Source organism: Amblyomma mixtum, unplaced genomic scaffold (genome assembly GCF_055824585.1).
Source record: "Amblyomma mixtum isolate Tamu unplaced genomic scaffold, ASM5582458v1 scaffold_28, whole genome shotgun sequence".
In the NCBI taxonomy this organism is placed as follows: domain Eukaryota; kingdom Metazoa; phylum Arthropoda; class Arachnida; order Ixodida; family Ixodidae; genus Amblyomma; species Amblyomma mixtum.
The window spans coordinates 305,261-320,533 of NW_028317725.1; positions in this window are offsets into that span (position 1 = coordinate 305,261).

The following is a 15,273-nucleotide window of genomic DNA, read 5'->3' on the forward strand; positions in this document are numbered from 1 at the left end:
AACTACTGTCCATGGCGTTGAAATCTCCTACGATGATCAGTACATTTTCTCTGCCCACCTTGTGCGCTCCATAAAACAGTTCGAAGAGCTTGGCTTTTCTTTGTCTCGGCGGGCTGCACACTTTCAGTAAGAACGTGCTGCATCCCTTTCGCTTTTCGGAATAATTTCTACCAGCGCGTGCTCAATGTCGGTGTCGGCGATGGTATCTTTCCTGATGGCGGTGATGGTTTTGCTGACTAGGACGGCCACTTACCTTCATTTTGACTGTCGTAAACCTGGTACCCTTGTAAGGTCGGCTTGATTCCAGTCTCTTGGAGCGCAATTACATCAGGAGGTGAGAGTTGTGTGTTTATATATTGTTTTAAGAGGGTCTGCTTTTTGCGGTAGCCTCTGCAGTTCCATTGCCAAATATGTAAGTATTCTTGTTCTTGCCGATACGTATTAATCATGTTTACGCGTTACTGCTGTTGCCTTGTTCGCTTGCGAAAGCTGTTAGCGCTGGACGGTTGTACGCTCTTTCCCTAATGTTTTCGGTACGTTTTTGTTTTCGAAAACCGCTTCTGATCTCTGAGATCTGCCCTTAGAATTGTACTTGCATCTGTTGCATTTACGATTGGATTTGCTGCATCATATCCTGCGTCATGCTTTGCATTCGTGTTTCAAGGTCTCCTTCGTTCGATGCCTGTGGTTGTCGTTTTGGAAGGGCTCTAGTCGTGTAGAGTTCCCGCTGTTGTTCCTTTAGTGTTTTTATGAGTTCCTCAACTTTGCCTTCGAGCTCGTTATGTTTCATTCGAGCGAGTTCTATATCGCGTCTGAGCGCATTGCTGTTCGCGTCCTTCGGTTCTGTGACGCGATTGTCTGTGTTTGTGCTGTTTATGTTACTACCCTTTCCTACCGAGTGCGAAGCAGTGGCAAAAGCCCAGCTCACCTTGCAGCCGCTTGTCTGGGAAAGCTCCTTCTTTTTCTTTTTGTCTTGCTTCTGCCCCTCCTGTGGGCCGGCTGTTGGTAGAGGCGGGAAGGAGTTGGACCTCGATCGGCTCCCCGATGTCTCTCCCTCTGAGCTGAGCCATCGCTTGGGGTGGTCGCCCGCGTTGGTCGCTTCGTCCTCTTTCTCCTGTGGGTTTTGGCCTTGCTTTTTTCAATCTCTACCGGCACTCCTTGGATCCTGTCCGGTGTGCCTCGCCACAGATTATGCACTTGGGCGCGCACTCGTGGTCGTCGGGCGGGTTTGAAACTCCGCACAGTCCGCACACAATAATGTTCGTTGTGGGGCACACGTCAGAGCGGTGTCCTTGCTGGAAGCAGACGTAACACACTTGCCTAGTGGGGCGTACTGGTAGTATGGTACTTCACCTCCGTAGTATATGACGAATTTCGGCAAGACTGGGCCGTCAAACGTGAGCACTGTTTTCTTGGATTTTCCGAGCATCCTTGCCTGAAGTAGGGTCACGCCTTGAGTTCTGACTCGTAGGTGTGCTTTGAGTTCTTTTGGAGACGTACCTAGGTCTACACCGTGGATCACGCCGCGCAGGACGTCTCCCGGTGCTGCCACGTAAGCGTTTACATCATAAGTCTTGCCGTCGAATTTGAGACGGGTAATGTGCCGCACTAGCGGAGCTGTTTGCTCGTGCGGGGTGATAACGATAATGATAATGGATCCAGTGCGAAGTCTTAAAAGTAGGTCCTTGTCCTTGCACTGCTGGCTGCACTCCATGACAATGGCGCGCGCTACTTGGTGGGTGGTGAGGGACTTGACCATGAGATCCTTTCGTAGGTCGAATGATGATCTTGTAGTCGCTTCTGGGCAGTGGCGGCATTCTTCGCCTAGGCCTGCTCTGCTCCCTTGATCCATTCTTGTTGCAGCCGGTCGCATCACCCAGTAATTTTCCATCGTGAGGTTCGGTGGCCGGGCCGGTTCCCGTGCCTTTGCGGTCTTTTCGCCTTTGAAGTTTTCTCTGGCGCTTGGATTAAGCAAGCTCCCAGCTGGCATCGTTGTTGTACCCGGCTGGCTTCGACGAGGAGTGGGACGGGATCCCGTCCTCACTTCCCAAGTCGGCGTCTCCGAAGTCGTCCTAATCCATCTCTCGGAATTCGTTGAGAAGGACGTTTGGTGGTTGTAGTGGCACACCGTTGTCTTGGCTGGGCCCCGCCATATGGGCTGTCTTCGAAGCGGCGTCGATGCTAGGCGTCGGCGTCGTCGACAAGTTCAGCGGCCCATGCTCTCACGATGTCGAGATGGGTGGCCCGTTAGGGTTAGCGGGCCGGCGCCCGCTTTAGAACTTTCAAGTCCGGTAGAAAGCCGAAAACTGGTACTCCCGCTTGAAATTTCAATCCTGGGGATCTAGCACTTGATATCTTTCCGTTCCGAATAAAATCCGGTGGCGAGTATGATTTGGTCCGGTCGAATTTGGCCAAAATGTGCGGAACCGATGCGACGCGCGTCCGCTTACTTGAACCGCCATGTACCGTCCTCACTACATGAAAAAAAACCTGTGTCGAGGCTTTGAATCAAACCAGGGCCTTTGGCATTTGAAGTGGAGACGCTGCCACCCCGCCACTAAGGCTCAGGGTTTGAGCATGAATGAAGGCGCATCTAGGGAATGCATGGGTTTCATAAATGAAATAAAGGAAATAAAAAAGACAAGCATTAAAAATAAGAATAACAGAAGAAACAAAAAAGAAAATATGAAAATACGAAAAAAAACCAGTGCTCCAGGAAACGCTTTGGCCTTGCAGAACTTTAGAGAGCCAAAGTGCCCCGTGAATTTTTTCTTTCACAAATTTTTCACGTTTTAGGGCGTGTAATTTGGCGTTTCGATCGCAGTTCATGAACACACTGTTAGCCTCTTCTTTGCCAGAACTTCCAAATTATTAGGCTAAAGTACTTAACTACTTTTATGAGTACCGAGATGCGTACAGGCTGACTGCCAAGGGTTTTCGGTGGTCGCTATAACACGTTTCCAAACACACAGAACGACTACTTCTGTCCTTTTTGTCTCCATTAAAAATGTGGCCAGGATATTGGCATTGAACGCCATCGTTGCGGTTTGGTGTAGAGTGCCGAACTCACAGGTGTAAACAAATATTTATTTCTAAACGCAAACACTTTTCTCCTTACGTTATCAGAAATAGTAAAAAAAGAATATTTCTACTTAAAATAGAGTTTTCACAGATAAATTTCCTCCACTGCTTATTAAAAGAGCTTTGTCATCCTCCCCTCATCTGACCGTACAGAGCAGTGTTAATACATTTGCGACTTTTTCCTTGCAGCAAAAGAAATTTTTCGACATATATCTTTTACTAAAACAACAGCTAAATCACCGCGTATCATGCAGCGGCACCCATATTAAAATTTGTATGTAAACTTGAATGCGTGGGCTTCGTGTTTACAAAAATTGAACTTCAGAAGCTTTCTCTTTTCACATGTCGCCTCCCAGCTCTACATTAGCGCAATGCCAGCGGTTTGGCCCAGAGCAGGGCGCAAGCTGGTGGAATCAGTTAGGGTGGTGATCATTTTTTCCACTTGACTTGCCAGTTGATATCACTGCATGAACATGGGACAGACCTACACCATGTATGATCTAGACAATTATACCTTTCTAAGAGTACAGCAATGAGTAATCGTAGTGAACTTGCCTTGTTCGCCGTTGCTTTTGTTAGTAAAAATCACGAAACAAGGATGTTCTGGCTCCATCTCCATCAGCGTGAGGGTGAAGTTTATTTTCTCTGTGGTGTAAAAAACGAGATTGCTACAGTCAGCCCAATAATAAAATAATATATCTTAGCAACACACCCAGGTGTAACTTTTTTAGTGGCCTTTCTAGTCTGCACGCAAAAGGCGCAGATGCTGTCACTGTGTGAGAAGCAGACTTACCAGCCAGTCTTATTTTTTCTGCAACAGGCACTCATTAAAGATGGCTCGTACGTATTTAACGCTTTGCTGGCCGCTTAACTTTTCCTCCCCGGTGACGTCAATTGACACCGCAACCAAAAGGTTCCGTTTGCGCCTCAGTGACAGGTGAAAACAATGGGACGTGCAGTTAAGCTCCGGCTTATGGTAGGACTCGATAGAGTTAATTTGTTAACGACCATATAATTGAAATCGGCTATTCTCAACTCGACATTCATATATTCCTAAGAGTCCCCATAATAACTCTTCAGGAGTTGTACAGAGGTTAAGCGACGCGCCACTGCCCTGCGATCCAGGTTGCTCTCACTGAGCAACCTCTAACGACCATGCCTAAAGTGCCACCTGCAACGATGGACAGTTCCTGCCGCAACGTCACGTGAGTTGCATGGCTGGCCTGCCCCCTACGTTGCTTCTGTGGTGATTTTGCGTGGATTTTTCGCTCAGGGTCAACAACGCCGGTGCCTACAACAGATGTAAGCGACGACACAGGCTCTTCTGAGACGCGAGCACCTCAGTGCTTTTGCTTTAATACTACGAATGTTTACAAGCGTAGCCTCCTGGGATCCCAGTTGCTATTGTCATCACAGGTTTCGCATTTCGACTTAGCTTTGCGGTCTACCGAAAAAACCTGAGCAGTACATTAGGCATGGCTGATGTACGTAGTGAAAATATGTAGATCTTTGTGTCACTAACCATTCGGTTCTTTTTTTTTTACTCAAGTTTTAAACGTTTTGTACAACACCTACCCGAACTCGTAGCCGCGTCGCAAATATATTATGGAGTGCGTGGAGGCTTCGCTGCTCCAGGTTTCTGACAACTATTATTTCGATGCCCAGAGGGCTCAACGGGTGCCACGGTGGCCACTCAGTGATGATAGGTCATATCTGTAGAGAACATCTGCTCAGCGTTTGCAAATTCACCTATGCTGGTGATTTTGATAGTCTGCCTTAGTTAATATTCTTCGCGGAAAATAGATTTTGTTAAATTAGCTTTGCTATGAACTGGAAAATTTGAAATTTTTTCCTCTCGTAGAAGGTGAATGCCGGGATCGAGCGCGGCAATGAGAAAGCGGATATTAGCGGACAGCAAGCGGAACAAAAGAATACTGTAAGTTAGGCTTCACGGTAAGCGTTGCCTGAGCGCTTTGTGAAGCCTGATAGAAAAGGGCATTACACCTTTAGTGGTGGTGGTTGTGAGGTTTAACGTACCATACCGACTAAGGCTATGAGGGACGTCGTAGGTAAGGGCTCCAGAAATTCCGACCACTTGGGGTTCTTTAACATGCACTGACATCGCACAGCACCCGGGTCTCTAGAATTTCGCCTTCATCGAAAATCGACAGCCACGGCCCGTTGCAGCTTTAGTGAAAGCCTTTAGGTTGCCCACAGTCGCCTTCGGGGAAGGCTAAGAATTTTTGAACATGTGTGTTGTTGATGTGCCTTATTAACATCTGGCACACTAACGTGCCTGCCATAAAAACGAGCGGCATGACACACAACGCACGTTGAGTAGGAGAGAGCGGCATCGTTTGTGGAAAGTGCAAGATGCTTACAGAGTGTAAAAAAAGCTGCTTTAGATTTTTCCACAGTACAAAATGAGAAACTTACTGTTGAGTTCCTTTTGGCGAATCGCTCAAACCAAAGGGGTTCCTTTACTTTTACTCCCACTGAGCCCTGATGTCCTATTTTGACGAGATACACCTAAATTATCGCTAGCCATGACGTAGAGCTGAGCATCCACCTAGCGTGCAAGAGGGCCGGTGTTTGAATCCCGATGCCACGCAATTCTCTATTGGGCTTTAAAAAAAACTGCGCGTGTCGATGGAATTACACAACCAGACCTGGGTTGCGGCCTGATCTCGGTGACTAGGACAGACAGCGCTTTTCTTCACCAGAACAGGACATAAACACATTCAATGCCAGGTGTAAAAGACCCACAAAAGAACAAATAAATTGTTACCCAGTTTCACAACGAAGAACACTGCTTGTAGAATAAAAGTTTCCAATAATGTTCTCGATGGCATGTGAAAAATTAGGCGCAGATACTACCTCAGTGAGAAGTAAATTCTAATCCGAAATCTAGCGTCGAAATAATGAAAACTTGAATGCATTTATCCGACTTTGATAAGGCCTGATTTTTAGGGGGGAATTGTCCCGCCTTTTAAACTGATAATGAGGTTGTTTTAAATATGTTTTCCTGTCGATTCCTGTATTAATTAGTTATTATTGTTCAAAAGCTTTAACCAGAAGATTTTCCTGCGTGCGGAGAGCAGTTTCCAACCCATACTTTCCCTGATTTGAGAACTGATTTTAAAGTCGTAGATGCCCGTGACGAATATGGCAGCCTTCTTTTGAACACGCTCCAACTTATCTTCAAGGGATTTTGTGAACGGGTCCCAACACGTTTGGTGTGGCAGTTGGTCGCAACCTTCTATCAACAAACCAATAAACCCTCGGCCCTCAGTCTCCAGCAGCTGCGGAACAACTGACCAGGGCGGCGGTCAGACATGTGACGCATTGAAGGGTGATAAAAATCTCTGACTTCGGACAGGTCACAATTGGAAACGAAACCCCGTAACGCTTAAACGAAGCTGGCAACGCTTAGCGGACATTAAATGGGATATCATAGGTGATAGTGAGGTTAGGAGGAGTGATGAGGCTTATACAGTACTACACGCCGGGCATGTACTGTGCTATCGTGGATTAGTGCACAGATGAGAACTGGGTGTGGGATTCCTCGTCAATCAGGATGAAGCTGGCAAAACAGAGGAGATTTATAGTATTACTGAGAGGGTGGCAGCTATAGTGATTAAACGTAATAAGAGGTACAAGCTGAAGGTGGTGCAGGCCTACGCGCCTACATGAAACCATGATGACCGGATAGCTGAAAGATTATATGAATACGTCGGATCAGCAATGAATAAAGTAAAATCACTGTATACTGTACTGATGGGCGACTTAAATTGGAGGGTAGACGAGAAGCAGGCTGGAGATGAGGCGGTGACTATGGCCTAGGTTTTACGAGTAACAGTAGAGTGCTAGTAGTAAAGTTCGCAGATACAAATAATTTATGGATCATAGATACCTTATTCCGCAAAAGAAGAAAACACCAAGTCGATGTGGAAGAGCCCCAGTGGTGAGACTAAAAAATTCGCTGTGGCTTAGCTTGGTTAAGCCCGGTAATTGCGAAAGCAATATCCGTACCTACGCCATGGTACAGCTGGTAGTGTAGCTGGTGGTGGTGGTTGTGGTTAGACTCGTGGTGATGCATCGGTTATACAATCTAATACAATACACTCGAAGCCAATACAATCCACTCCTATTCAATCCAATCCAGTCCAATGTAATCTAATCTAATCTAATCTAGTGTAACCCAATCCAATCTAATCTAATCCAATCTAATGCAGTCAAGGTCAAATGAAGGTCAATGGTGGTCACCGCCGTGGCACGATGGTGGTCACCGCCGCGGCACGGCAAAGGCGTGAAAGTGCAAGTGGTATTGCTTTCGCAATAAAATGAAATAGACTTCATACTATGCCCTCACCAGGGATCGCAGAGGATGTGGAGGTCCACGGAAAGGTCCGCTGTGGAGACCACAGAGTGGTAAGGTCTCGTGTTCGCTTAGATTTGAAGAGGAAGTGGAGGAAACTAGTGAAGCGGAAGCGAATTAGCAAGTTAGCGGTAAGAGGGAAAGTAGAGAAGTGCAGGATTTCGCTTCAGAAAAGACATTCCGCTTTAACTGCGGAAGACGACCGTAATGTTAAAATAATGAACGATGTTCTCACAGCGACCTTTAAGGAGTCCGTCCTAGAACTAGGTGGCAGAACGTTTAGACAGTATGTCGGCAAGCTATTCATGGGGCTCTTGTCCAGATATGCCTTTGTAACATAAAAATGCATCATCATCAAGAACCGCTAAGTCATGACGGCGTCTAGCTTTGCACAAAGAATAGAACTAAAAGAGCTATAAAAGTTGACAAATCAACGCAAGGTAGCCCGACACAAGGAAGTTTCACATGGAGAGAATCGAGCATGCTCTAAAGACTGGAGGCAGCCTAAAAGCTGTGAGGAGGAAACTAGGGATAGGTAAAACCAGATGTATGAGTTAAGAAACAAAGAGGGAAATGTCATTAGCAATACACATGAGATAAAATAGCCGAAGATTTCTGAACAAATCTATACATTAGCCAATGCACTAAGGACGTTAATGAGAAAGACAGTAGCGCACAGGATTGAGACATCCCACCAGTAACGACAGAGGAAGAGAAAGTTTCAGGGGCAATGAAAAGGGGGAAAAGCAGCTGGTGAGGATCAGGTGACAGGAGATTTGTTGAAGGACAGAGGGGAGATTGTGCTAGCAAAACTAGCCATCCTGTATGCGCAACACCTCGTTACCTCGAGCGTACCAGTAGCTTGCAAGAACGCTATCATTATCTTAGTTCACAAGAACGAAAACGTCAAGGACTTGAAAAATTACAGACCGATCAGCTTACCATTCATTGCTTTCAAGGTATTTACTAAGATAATCGGTAACAGAGTCAGGACAAACTTAGACTTCATACAACCAAATGATCAGGCAGGCTTTCGTAAATGATGCTCGACATTAGACCATATGCACACTATCAATCAAGTGATAGAGAAGTGCGCAGAATATAACTGAAACCTTTATATAGCCTTCATTAATCACGAGAAAGCATTTGACACATTGGAAACCTCAGCTGTCATGCAGGCTTACGTAATCATGGTGTAGAGGAATGTTATCTGGAAATATTGGAAGATATCTATAACGACTGAACAGCTACCATAGTCCTTCAAAAAGTCAGCAACAAAATTCCAATAAGGAAGGGTGTCAGGCAGGGAGACATGATCTCGCCAGTGCAGTTCACCGCCTGTTTACAGGAGGTATTTCGAGGCCTAAATTGTTAACAGTTGGGGATGAGACTTAAAGAATACCTAACTAATCTGCGATTCGCTGATGAGATTGTCTTGCTAAATCATTCAGAACATGATTTGAAATGCATTATCAATCAGTTAGAGAGGCAGAGCAGAAAGATGGGTCGAAAAATTTACGCGTTGAAAACCGAAGTAATGTTTACCAATTAGCAAAGGAACAGCAATCCGGAATTGGTAGCGAAGTGTTGGAACTAGTAGGAAAATATTTCTACTTGGGGAAGGGGATGGCCGCTGTTCCGGATCCTGAGAGGGAAATGACTAGAAGAATAAGAATGAGGTGGAGCTCATATGCTGGCTCTCGCAGATCATGAATGGCAGTTTACCAATATACCTCAAAAGAAAAGTCTACAACAGTACACAACACCTGTAGAAACGTGGTGGCTAACGAAGTGGGTTCAACATCATGACAACGCAGAAATCTACGGAAAGAAAATTGATAGGCGTAATGTTAAGAGGACAGAAGCGAGCAGAGTGGGTGAGAGAGCAAACGCGGGTTAACGACACCCTAGTCGGAATCAAGAGAAGAAATGAGCTTGGTCAGGCATGTAATGCGGAGGAAAGATAACCGCTGGCCCTTAAGGGTAACGGTATGTATTCCAAGAGAAGACAAGCGTAGCAGAGGGCAGCAGAAAGTTAGGTGGGTGCATGAGATTAAGAAGTTTGCGGGGATAGGGTGGCCGCAACTGGCAAATGAGAGGGTTAATTGGAGAGACGTTGGAAATGCTATTGCCTTGGTGTGGGCGTAGTCAAGCTGATGATGACGAGACTGGAATAAAGGCAAAGGTAGAAAGTTACTGCCTTCCAATTTCCGCACGACAGATTTCCAATTTGGTGTGAAAAGATCCCCTCCCGGACTTATTTTTGTGGGGCTTCAGGACAGCCTACGTAGGAAATGGAAGGAGTTGGGCCTTCATCCCCGCCGCAAGGGAAGTTGTTTCGTTGTTCTGTTTACGTCTGCAGAGTAGGAAAAAACAGAGAGAGGGTTGTCCGACGCCTCGGTTCTTGTGCGCTCTTGAAGGAAGCTGACGTCTGTGTGAAAATATTGTAGACTAAAGGGCGCCTGCCAGTAGCTTTCCTTCCCGCTAAGCATGAGCGCCGTTGGCGGACGTAAATTTTTTCGCCGGTTTCAGTTCAAAAGCAAGACGGGGGGGTGAAGCTTACTACTGAAGCTGACATGAGTTTTCGGAATAAAAAATGAATCTTGACGGGCCGATGTGCTGCGAGCCACAGTTCTGCGTGCCACGTGTTTGAGACCCCTTGTCTAAATGATGAAGAATAGAGCACTGCTGATCCCGCCAACGCGCGCTCGAATTACACTCGGGGTCGCGGTGTGCTATTTTTTCTTTCGTTGTTCATGCCATTCTGGCAAAGAGCTCCTGGTCGTTTTATAAATACTCGACTTGGTGTACCAACTTGTGTTTAACTTCAGGCTTCCCAGGAATCAAGCAATGCCGAGTTGTCCGGGAATGGGAGCTCAAATTATTTTGTGCCCCAATCAAACTTATCAGTGCTTGAAAAACTGCGGACAATGGCTCCAATGCTCCGCATTTCCTGATTAAGGCGCTGATTTAACTGAATAAGTTAGATAATTTCCAGCACTAGAGCAGTGTTAGAGATGATTTAAGGTGATTTAATGTGATTTAAATAAAATTTACTTCACGAAAACTTATGAATGGCAACAAATGAAGCCCTTTTACTAGAGCGGAATGAATTTAAACATTTGTGTCTGTTTCTGAATTAGTATAGAGCACTTTTGTCATGTGTTCCTTATAATCCTAGACAACCTAGAGACCTAATCTCTGGTTGGCGCTAACAGTTAGAATAGTATGCAGCGTGGTTCGGCATTCTGATACGTCGAGCGGTGAACTTTATTAATGGGTCTCGTAAGGAGTGGGGAGGGCACACCACAATACAGATGTAGAGGTTAGAGTGGCCACGTCGTATGCGGGAGGCGCCGTCACCGAATCCCAGTGCTACCCGGTTGCGGCAGGTTGCAATGAGACTTTGCTTTCTGCCGACCTCGTTCTGGGCTGTGTCTGAGAAAACGCCTGAACGAAGAACGTTCGGCAAGACATGTGTTCTGGCGGGTCGGCGGCAGAATCCGCTTTCAGGCAATTGAAATCCACCTCCTTCTATTGGATCTGCTACACATACTGCTTTTTTTTTCAATTTATAATCCTTGAGTTTGAATAGCAGGTACCTTCTACGGCCATGCTTTCGTACCACGCTTTCCCCGAACATCGATCATGCCCCAACATCCAGGAAGCCGAGCATCGAGGCGGTAGAGGGAAGACGCATTTACCCATCCGGGACGCTAGTTGGTAACCAACAGATCTTATACATGATCCTTGCTGAACCGAACCTTAGTCTTCCTGACGCGGCAACAATTAAGGAGAAAAAAAAATCTTTTTCTTCACATCATCTGCCGCCGCAAAGGATCAGTGGTTATGGTGCTCGGCTGGTGACCTAAAAAACGCGTGTTCGACCTAGACCGCGGCGGCTGAATTTCTTTGCAGGAGAAATTCTAGTGGCCCGTGTACTGTGCGATGTCAGTGCACGTTAAAGAACCCCTGGTGGTCGAAATTTCCAGAGCCCTTCACTACGGCGTCCTTCATAGCTTGAGTCGCTTTGGGACGTTAAAACCCATGAACCAAACCAATCTCCACATCATGGCAGCAAACAAGAATGACCATTTGCATTCTGCATCTTTGAAATCGCAGAAATATGTCTTCTATGACTCAGTCGGCGCTAAGAATTTGTGAAGCGGCTGTAGGAATATGTTAACAGTCAAAGATTTCTTTGAGTATTAAAGGGCCACTGCCCAGGGTCCGGACATTTTTGAAAAACAGGCCCACTGCATAGATGAGGCATCGAAGATAACCTCTGCAAAATACTAGAGCCATGCGCGCCCCGAAAAGCTGCGAAAATTCAAATCAAAGCCCGTTCGTTCTTTCCTTCCTTCAAAAACGGGCCCGGCCCACTACTCTGCACCCCGCTGACGTCAAGGGGGGCTACTTTCGCTAAAGGCACTCCATTGGTGCAACGTTCTGACTGACGGGAGAAGGTTGGGCGTAGCCTTGGCGTCGCGTCGTCTGCACAAGGCTTTTCGCAGCGCCTTCTGTTCTGGCTCATGCCTACAAACCCGCATGAAGGAACAAAAAAAAAAAAACTGCGGAGGGAGCGTGCGGCGACAGCCTTGAACCCTAGCCATAAAAAGTAAAAAAATAGTAAAACTGAGGGAGTTGGTTCGCCCCCCCCTCCCCCCCCTTCCCCCCCCCCCCCCGCCGTGATCACGTCACGAGACGCTCTGCGTGCGCGCTCCCTTCTCAGTTTCTTTTCTTCTATGCGAGCCCCCCAAAACAAGGTTTTAATTAGTAGTGCAGCAGAGCCTTTCCCTCGCTCGCCCACTTGACCGCTCCGCACACACACCGCTTATCTTTCGTGCATCTTGCGTACGCCTCGACTCCAATGAATGACATATGCTTTGGAGCGGAGAAAAGACACAAACACACAGAACACAAACACGCATGGAGAAAAGCAAACGGGCGGTTGCCGGGTCCGCGCTTCGCCGTGTGTTTCGAACACAACCGACTTCCGCCCCTCCGCTCGTGAAACGGTGGGGAGGCCTAAAAGAAAATAAAAGGGTGGCTCGTTAACTGGGAATGACAAACAGATGTATGAAAGGATGCGCTCGCTAACAAGTCTAGGTGGTCGAGCCGATCGCACCTCTCGATCGTTCAGTGTGCGGAGAAAATGCAAAAACCAAGAAAAGAATTCTATTGAAGGCGGGGCCATGACGTCGCCCTGTGACGCACTCAACAGACACCACGCCTCCGGCTTACACCGGAGAAGGAAGGGGTGATTTTGCCTTGCCGAGCCTACTCGACGAGGAGCGGGAGAGAAGAATTTCGAGGCGGGAATGGAAGGAGAGGAGGCTCGCTCAAAGAGAGGTAGAGAGTGTCTGCTGCGCTGGGGTGGGCACGGGCCCTTTAAGGTAACATTCAGGGTGTTTTAAATATTATTATGTGACCTGCTGCGAAATTACTAAATGTGGCATATAAAAAAACGATATTTGTTACCCAGTCTTCAAAACTGACCAACCAGAATAATTCTCAAAAAATGAATACACATTGACCAGGTCACTGTGCTCTGCTTTTAGGAGAAATGCAAGAGGAAGGCCTCCTATAAGCCCTACAGGATACTGCACAAAGATAAAGCCCACTGCCGCTTTGAGCCATATGTTTCTCAACAATAATTTATTCCGAATAATATCAAGGGCCACAACAAAACCCGCGAAAATTCGAGCCTTAAATTTTTCATGGCGTTTACGTGTTCAAGTAAAAAATATTTTGAACAAACTAGTTTTCAATATAGTTACTCATCTTAGCGCAATGTGCGGGCAGTTTAATCAATGTGTGGCGCATCATTGTATTCACATATTACGTGTATTCACATTGTATTCACGAGTATTCACGTGTATTCGCGTGTATTCACGTGTATTCATCATTGTATTCACATATTACACAACACAGCGAACAACTCATTGGTCTTCATAAAGTGTACATAGTCGGTGCAATCCAAAAATAGAACATTTCATGCCGTGACTTCCACCTCTGTGACCGTATTCAAAGGAGTGCGCTATTTGGAAGGTTATGGAGAGCATAACACTGGTAGTTTTGTAACATATGTACGAAAGTTTTGCGTCAAGCATGTGATTCAAAATCTAGCTTCAGGTTGCATGTTGCTTATGAGGGGATTTTCACGTTATTTATAAAGAAGGAAAACTTTCAAGATTGATTCTATACTGCAGGAACATGGAAAATCATTAAGTGCATTCAAATACCTTTGTCAGTGTATTTTGCCTCATATCCACTCCTGCCTGGAGGTTGTACGAGCGTAACTATTACCGTCTCTTCCTTGCTGTAAAGAATTACAACATAAATGTTAGCACTCTATGACCCAAATAATTTTACCAATGCATACCTTCGGGAATAAAGCACAAGTTGTATCTTCGTTTAAAACTGAGGGTTTGCGAAGGATTAAATGAGAGGAAATCACAATCCCGTCATCTTCTACATAAGGAAAATGCTTAGGGATCAGCTTTGCAACTCTCTATTACCTAGTAATATTGATTCAATCTACTATAATCGTGAGATTTTTCGCCTACGGAGAGGAGACAAGAGAAATGCCAAGTAGAAGCGAAAGTACTTGAAGGCAGTACTTTTTATTTATTTATTTATTTATTTCGAATACCCTCAGGGCCCGGGTCGGGCGTTACAGAGGGGAGTGGAATACTCAACATAATTAAGATAAAAGCACAGGCACATATATATATATATATATACATATATATACACATATATATAGGGGTGTCAAAAACAGTGCAAAAATAGTAAGGAACACCAGAAGGTAACAATAAACATCCAAGAATTCAATACAAGTACTACAAGTAAGGAACACCAAAATATAACTGTAGAACACAATACAAGTAGTAATACGGGGGTAAAAAATAAATAAACAGTGCGTAACGATTAATCAGGAACACCAAAATGAGCTTTTAAGGCATTTTTGAACAATGTAACATCAGTAATAGACACAAGATCTTCGGGAAGGTGGTTCCACTCTGTTATTGAGCGCGGGAGAAATGAATTATGAAAGGTATTCGTGTGGCATGCGAAAGATCCAATTTTATGACGATGGTCCACGCGATGTGACACATAAGAGGGCCGGTGGAGTAAAAGATTGTGAAGTGTGTCGTGGTAGTATATTTTATGGAGCAAACAAAGTCGCTGTATCTGACGTCTCAAGGAGAGTGGAGGTAGGTGTAATGTGTTTTTCATGTTAGTTGTGCTGGCAGTACGATGATAATTACTGAGAATGTAGCGAGCAGACCGATTCTGAAGAGCTTCGATGGTTGTTACCAGATGATCAAGGCCGGGATCCCATACAGAAGCAGCATACTCAAGATTTGGACGGATAAGTGTTTTATAAAATTGTAATTTAAGAGATGAAGAAATGTTCGCAAAATTACGTTTCAGATAGCCTAGAGATCTGTTAGCGTTGCTAGTTATATAGTTGATGTGCTGTTCCCATGATAATTTGGATGAAAATAAGACGCCCAAGTATTTGTAAGATGTAACCTGTTCAAGCGGGGAATCCTGAAGAATATAAGAAGAAACATTAGAGTTAATTCGAGATACATGCATTAAGTTACACTTGTTAGAGTTAAGAGTCATTAACCAATCCTGACACCATGCAGTTACTGCGTTAAGGTCTGATTGCAGAATCTTTTCGTCATTAGGATTGGTTATTTCACGATAAATTACACAGTCATCTGCGAAAAGGCCAGCGCGAGATTGAATTTTGGTGGGTAAGTCATTTATGTAAATTAGAAAGAGCAAGGGAGCAAGAA